Here is a 6417-nt window from a genome sequence, read left to right as displayed (position 1 = left end):
TCCTGGACCCTTTAATTAAAGTCACCTGAATTGCTCACTTCTTTATTGCAGTCATCTGAAGGCCTGGTTTAGCTCTGACATAGCTCCCAAAGGACTAACTCTGACATTTCGTCAAAAATTGGTTGCAAACTGAGCTGTTTTCAAAAGTGAGGTCTCATTTAAAAAATACTTCCTTCTTTTTCTTTTGTGGTTCATTAGCATCTTCTAAAAAAAATTTTTTTTTCTCTCTTTCTATTGGAAACTAGAAGTATTTCACCCTGGCTTGCCAAATGATTTCTATCTCAGTAGAAAAAGAACTTGCTATTTCCTGAAAATCTACCACCACTACCCTCCCCCCCACCCTTTTTTTAATACGTTTTGTACTGGGAATCTAAGTAACTTGATAACGAGTTAATGAAAACAAATTAATTCTGTCTGCGTTTAAGAGAGAGACAGCTTGGCCTCACAAAGTTATCTTACTTGCTTCTCTGGACTTGGCACTTTCTGGGTGTAACACTGTTAGAAAGTCTAGGTATTTAGGGGAAATAAACAAGGGTATACTATTTTCCCACTGGAGTAAGGTGATTATGTATGTGTAAATTATTCAGATAATTTTGGGGGGTGGGTGGGAGAAATTTCATTCCAACACATCTGGCTAATGGCATCTCAATTATCATTTTGACCCTCTGTTATGTGAACAATTTGCATTAAATCCTGGGATACAGAATAGGAATTTTAAGAAACGTTTGTGTGACAGCTGCACAAACAGTATTTTAATCATCCTAGGTCTCTCCTTCTGGAATGGGAGCGTATAGCCTTTGGAGAGGTGTCCCGACCTTCGCTCCCTCCTCCCCTTCCTAAGTCCTCGTGCACCCAAGGACAGAACATGCCCACTCCATACCCTTTCTGGATGAGGAGGAGGACTTCCACTTTGAGTAAATGTGTGTCTTTCAAATCTGGCAGCTTTCTATAACCTCTCACTTTAGGAGCGATGTTTTTCAGAGTCACGGAAATATGTCGCTCCTAAAGTGACATAGAAAGGACGTAGTATAGGGCACAAGAGGCTACACTTTTATTTCCAGGCATGTCAACTCTCGTAGCTGTGTGTCTCTGAGACGGGAAGAGTGGTGGTAACGCGTTGGAGATAATTACTGGGTGGTGTATGATGGGGAGTGAGGGCTGGAGGTCTAAGCCTGCCAATGACATTGCTTGAGGGTGTGCTCTTACTCCTGCTTTCCAAAGACTGTCAAATCATAACGTAGAGAGGACCAGAGGGTAATAAATGGTGGCATCCCTGTAGCCTTATGTGGCTTCCGCTGGACAAAAATAAATATCAAGACACCCTTCTTTCCCCTCCTCTTCTCCCTCCATGAGCAGCTCTTTCTAAACTGATAGAGAGTGAATGATGTTCAAAATTGGACAGTGTAGGGGGAAGTCTGAATCTACTCCCCTTTATCCATGTACCTTCTCTCTGTTCCTTATAAAAATCTCCAGTGAGGCTATACTTTTTTCTTCATCAGTTTAAGGATTTATCTTAAGCTCAGCTAGAGATTTAAGGCTCTCGTAGACCAAGATGCTGTTCTTAGGCTAAAGCTTAAATATTTACAGAAATGCATGCCTAAAGTGGACATTTCACATCCATTTTATTTCAAGGATGTTTTCCAGATCATTTTGCTTCTTTATGGATCTCATTCCAAAAAGTGGGGGGAGGGGCATTCCACTTGTTTATGATCTCAGCCAAGATGTTGTATAAACCTTTCCCCCCTCCTCTTTTTAGGGGTCCCTCCATGTGCTGGATAGCTTTTAGCCAGGAGATTCATAAGCAGCTCCAGCCGAAACCACCTGAATTTTCCTCCGGCTCTGGATGTTTTGATGAGGTGACTTGGAATAGGGGTGGATCTGTGGTCGGGTTCTGAAACCCAGCAGACAGGAGCAGTTATTTGCCTCAGGATTCTGGGGTTTGAGGTGTTTGGCTGTTGGTTGAGAATGACAGAGAGGGAGAAACCCAGTAGAGCAAAGGGAGGATGCTAGCAATGCCAGTGGAATTAAGAGAGGTGGGAAAGGGGGTCAGGACCGACAGCCTCGGAATAAGACTCCCTTCAAATACCTGGCCATTTGCATCTTGAGTTTCTGGATTCCATTCTCAACGTGCATGCTGAGTCATTCCATTTTCTTCCTAGGGCTTTTCAACTTGCCTTCCAGGATTACAAATTGATATTATCTGCTAAGGCAAACTCAGGCTTGTTAGTAACAGGGCTATTTAGTGTTGAGAGGTCATGAGATCTTGGGAAAAGTGCAATAGCGAATTATTGAAGCATCGGTTTAGGTAATCTAAACCAAATCCTCCTCATCCCAGGTATCTGGATACTTTGGTAATTTTTTGTCTGAGTTATCAATGAGTCAGACAACCAGCATTGCATTTTGATGATGTGACTTGAGCTGCAAATGACCCAGGTAAATGCCTATATTCCCTTTACATGTACTAACACAACATACTTTCTTGTGGCCTATTAAATGTGTTCTTTTTAAATTTCAGCCAGTTTTCATAATAAGTAGGGAATCAGGGAAATGATATGGGAAACTTAAGGTAAGACATTAGAGGACTTGAACTCAGGTTTCTGACCAGCTATATGATCGTAGTAAAGCCATTTAACTTCTCTGAAAGTCAGAGATCTTCAATGGGAAATGCACTGGCTAAGATGCTATGACCAAATATGTAGGAAAACCAACAGGAGGCACCACTGATTTCTATTACCTATATGTCACGCTTGCATAGTTCTTCTTTTTGCCAACATTATATTATAGGAGTTAACCACACTCTAGCCAGGATATTGAGGTGAGGAGCTATAGTTTCTTTTTTTTTAAATGGAAGTATAGTTGATTTACAATATTGTGTTAGTTTCAGTAGCGTTTCTTGAAAGCAGCTGTAAATACAGGTAGACTTAGAGATGGGACTTAGGAATGCCCTATCTACAATTATCTTTCTCTCCCCACAACACTTACTCCCTTCCCAGGCTATTCTGGAGCGCAGTTGAGATTTATTCATTTGGATGAATAAAGTTTCCTATCAAGAGTCTTTGGTGATTGCCTGTAGGAGTTTTCCATTCCTGCCATAACAGATTACCACAACCTAAGTGTTTTAAGGCAGCACAAATTTATTATCTCATAGTTTCTATAGGTCAGAAGTCCAACATGGGTCTCACCAGGCTAAAATCAAGGTGTTGGCAGGGCTGCGTTCCTTACCGCAGGCTCTGGGGAGGAACCCCTTTCAAGTTCATGCGGCAAGTTCCTTGCAGTTGCAGGAGAGAGGCCCCCATTTCCTTGCTGGCTGTCAGCATGGCGTCACTGGCATTCGTTGGCTCATGGCTCTCTTCCTCTTTCCTCCAAGCCAGCAGCATCAAGACAAGTCAAAATTCAAGTTTTGACCTCCCCTTTGGCCTCCTTTCTTGGGCTTCCTTCTTCCACTGCATCCTTTCTGTTGGACTGGTCTGCCTTCCTTGTCTTTAAGGGCTCAGGTGATTACATTGGGCCCATCTGGATAATTCAGCCTATTCTCCCTACATTAAGGTCAGCTGATTAGTAACCTTAACTTTCTCTTCAAAGTCACTTCACAACAGTACCTAGATTAGTGTTTGAGTGATCAAGGTATAGAAATCATGGGGGAGAGAAGAAAGCATGCTTAGAACTTCTGCCTAAGAAATTGTCCTGCGTGATGACAGAAAGCTGTTATCAGTCATCAGCGTCTCTATGGAAGTAGCCTAATGGGTGGATTTCTAGTGTCACTACCAGCTAAAGGGAGTAGAATACTTTTTGTTATTTCCGTGCTAAATGGATATTATGCAGGAGGTTACTTCAGTGTTAGAGATCAAGGATTAGAATTTTTTTGGCAGAGAGCATATGAGAGCCCTGGGGATCTAAGCTCAGTGGTACAGGCAGAGAAAGGGTCACCTGTTGGAAAAAGAAATAAAATGAGAGAGATCACCAAGGGGGAAAATAATTTACTTAACGCTACTCTATTATGTTTGAGGTTGAAAGGTACCTACTGACTTATAAATAATATAATATCATAGAAATACACACTGCCCTCATTTGAAGTATTACTTTGAAAATAAATTTTAAAAATTTGAGTATTTGAGAATACATTTGAGGAAAAGTTTGAAGAGATTTTGCATGAGCTGGGTATGGAAGAAATCCTTCCTGTTTTTTTTTTTTAATTTTTTTTTTTTTAAATTAATTAATTAATTAATTTATTTTTGGCTGTGTTGGATCTTCGTTTCTGCGCGAGGGCTTTTTCTAGTTGCGGCGAGCGGGGGCCACTCTTCATCGCGGTGCGCGGGCCTCTCACTATCGCAGCCTCTCTTGTTGCGGAGCACAAGCTCCAGACGCGCAGGCTCAGTAGTTGTGGCTCACGGGCCCAGCTGCTCCGCGGCATGTGGGATCCTCCCAGACCAGGGCTCGAACCCGTGTCCCCTGAATTAGCAGGCAGATTCTCAACCACTGCGCCACCAGGGAAGCCCCTCCTTCCTGTTTTTATCTTAGATTTTTAAATTGAGCCCAATTGCCCCTTAAGTCTAGCCACACAAAATATGTTCTTTATAGTACTATAAGTAGTTTTAGAGACATAGACATATAATGTTTAAATGTAGTATGTTGTTTCAAAATATCTTCAAAAGATAAGAATTCATTGCCTTCTTTGGTGAGATAATATATACTACATATGTATTTCTATTTGTTTATATATAGAGATATGGATTAATATAGATATAGATAGATAAGGGTAAATGTAGAAATTGATATACATATGCTATGTTATCATTAAATAGCCATAAACGCAAGACTTTGCATTCTCGAACAGAAGCAAATGCAATATTGCATAAGAAAAAAGGAGTATTACAGGTTTTGTTTTCACCCAGATTCCATTATTACATGACTCTTTCTTTTTTTAATCCTTCTTGGGGTAGATGTAGATCTCATCCAAATATCCAAACAGAATCATTCCCCAATTGCAAGTCCTTTCCAGGGCAGTGGGAAATGTATTCCTTTTACATGTTCATTTTGTGGTCATCAGGGTTTCCTGTCCATGGTCTTTCTTTGAATTCCCTTTGGGCTAAGTTTGGCCTGTGCTTGCAGGAGTGGCTGAGAGACAGCCTTGCTTTTGATAAAGGCATATCATTTCATCAGGTCCCACACATTCACAGAGTCTGACTTACCCATGGTACCTGGGGTTTTCAAATCATACATTAATCCAGGTCAACTTGACCATTGTCCGGTGGTCAGTCCTTGACTGGAAGTAACAGGGCTAAGGAAGAAGAGAAATCATATCCTGTCAATAAGCGCTGAAAATATTTAGTGTGGCAAGCTCTGTGTTTTCTTTCTTATGAAAAGCTGATTAATATTCAGTGGTTGAAGGTTAATACCCCATTCATTTTATTCACTTTACATCCTGCACACAGCAGTGACTGTTCCAATTTCAACTCCTAATTCATACAAATCTGGTTCCAATCACGAGATTAGTAACTTACTGCCTAAGCAGAAACAAATCACACAATTGCTAAGCTTATCTTTCTACCCATGCACAGACACATACGTGAGCTTGAAATGGACTGATTCACGGACAGATGCAAATGCATCAAGACCAGCAAAGTCCAATCAATGTGGATATATCTAGGAAGTTTTATTTGCTTACGCAAGCATGTGATAGGGATAGATGAAACTGACACCAAGATAGCATCGTCTAAATGTATTCATATGTGCAGAGGTCTTTAACCTGAATCAATAATTGTCTCTGTGAAGTTTTCTATATCACAGATATTCCTGTATTGAATCATACTTTAAAGATATTAGGATGAGGCATCATTTAAAAACTCTCTATTCTGTGTCCTTTTGTAAAATATGGTATTACTTGGTACATTATCCACGACAACTTCGTCTGTTTTTCTACAAATTCATTTTTATGTTTGAGAGGTTTTTGTGAAGTTGGACACACCACTTGTTTAAGAAGGGGAAATTGTAACAGGATGAACTTGAGAGTAATGATAATGAAGGTTTTTCTGATCATAGGAGTAAAGCTTCAAAACAGGTCACCAAAGAGGGAGGGGAATTTGCATTTCCTGAAGATCTTTTGAAATTGTATCTCATTTGTCTGGAAAGGATTAAGGACAGACCTGCAGGGGTCTGCTTTTAGGTTCCTTCCAGCTTAGTGAGTCTGTGACTTGGGAATATCTGTCTGTAGTCACTCTGTAGGAAAGATAAGTTTAGGTGGACATGTGCACTCAGGACAGGAAGGAGAAGAGGGGAAGGACGTGACGTTTGCACTTTTCGGATGATGGCGCACACCAGTTGGGCAACCATCACAGTGATTGGTCATCCAGTGGTGGGGATAACGGGGACTACGTTTTCTTTTGTATTTATTTCTGCTCAATGTAACACAGCAGTTAC

Source organism: Balaenoptera ricei, chromosome 20, assembly GCF_028023285.1.
Source record: "Balaenoptera ricei isolate mBalRic1 chromosome 20, mBalRic1.hap2, whole genome shotgun sequence".
Taxonomy (NCBI): Eukaryota; Metazoa; Chordata; class Mammalia; order Artiodactyla; family Balaenopteridae; genus Balaenoptera; species Balaenoptera ricei.
Note: the sequence above shows the minus strand (reverse complement) of the source record.